The sequence below is a fragment of the Myotis brandtii genome, unplaced genomic scaffold (genome assembly GCF_000412655.1).
Source record: "Myotis brandtii unplaced genomic scaffold, ASM41265v1 C42266450, whole genome shotgun sequence".
Lineage (NCBI taxonomy): Eukaryota > Metazoa > Chordata > Mammalia > Chiroptera > Vespertilionidae > Myotis > Myotis brandtii.
Window position 1 is genome coordinate 1 of NW_005321250.1, and position 1241 is coordinate 1241.

The following is a 1241-nucleotide window of genomic DNA, read 5'->3' on the forward strand; positions in this document are numbered from 1 at the left end:
GATTTTGTGGGAGCAGAGCAAATACAGCCACCAGGCTTGGGGACAAGCCACAGATAGAGGCCCAGTGGGCCTCGGGGCAGGGCTGGAGGCAGGGACAGGGACTTGCCTTGCACGTCAGCAGCACTTGGCAGTCCTCCGTGACCTTCCACTGTAAGAACTCCTCAAAGTAGGGACCTGCAAGTGCAAAACAAACACGCCCACCGGTCAGAGCTCCAGGCTCGGCCAGGGCGCCACCTGGTGGCGAGACCAGGGAAGCCAGCTGGGGTGGGGGCAGCTAGTGACCACGGGTCCCCTTAGATTCTGGCCCCACCAGAGCGGCAGAGGCCAGGGTGAGGCAAGGGAGGTGCCTAGGGTGCAAAATTTAAGGAGGCCTCACTCTCCTCGTGGGGCAAGCGCTGTTTCGTTCTGGCACAGGGACAGAGCTGGACTGAATTGCAGTGGCCTCCCTGGGGGCCCAGCAGGGCTGAGGGATCTATTAACCTAATAGTCCAGAGTTCCTCAGTCCCGACCCCTGGCCCCGTGGCCCAGGCCTTTGAACTTCACCCCAGTAACTCTTACCCTGTTTTCTCTTCCAGTCTCTTTTCTTAGCATCTGCCTTCCTCAGAAGTTTGTCAAAATCTGTGAACACATAGGGAGGGGCTGGCATGAGCCGAGAGGAACACCGGTCCACAGAGGGGCATCAGGGTGGACAGAAGACCCCAGAGCTGCGAGCTGAGGCCGGGTGCATAGGCGGGGTGGGCAGGGTGCGGCTGACCGTCGTCCACCAGGGCCAGGGTGATCTGGTTTTTGGCTTTTCCATCTTGGAGCTGAGCTGTGTACGACCCTTTGTCCTCCTCACACAAGTTCTGGATGATCACTTCCACCAGGCCCTTCTCTCGCTCAAAATTGATTTTGCGGTCCTGGGGAGAAGAAACCCGAGAATCACCTTTGCCCTTTTCCAGTCTCAGGGCATTTGCATTATGGGCACAAATGTGCAGTTAGACCTGGAGAGAGGTATGTGCAGAGTAGAAGCCTTCAGAGATGGGGAGGGAGCCCTGGATAACCCTCTACTGCTTATAGTGTGGGGTTCTCCCCCCACTCAGCCCCCAAGAACACCCCTGAGGTCCGGCAGGCACAGGGATGAGTCTTGGTGCTTGAATTAATTGCAATTAATAATAAGCTCCAACCTCTATTGTGCCATTTTTTTCTTTTCTACTTCTTTTACAATTCTCCATAAAAGTATAAAGGATAATATTTTAAAA

At 55.2% G+C, this 1241-nt stretch overlaps 1 long non-coding RNA gene across 1 annotated transcript; it reads right to left on the reverse strand.

Moving 5' to 3' along the window:
• Positions 1 to 105: 105 nt before the first annotated feature.
• On the reverse strand, positions 106 to 906 carry LOC106727567. Its single transcript, XR_001363807.1, has 3 exons — positions 755 to 906; positions 559 to 618; positions 106 to 174 (listed from the first exon to the last, which is right to left on the reverse strand). It is a non-coding gene; the product is annotated as an uncharacterized LOC106727567 (long non-coding RNA).
• Between the last annotated feature and the right edge of the window lie 335 nt (positions 907 to 1241).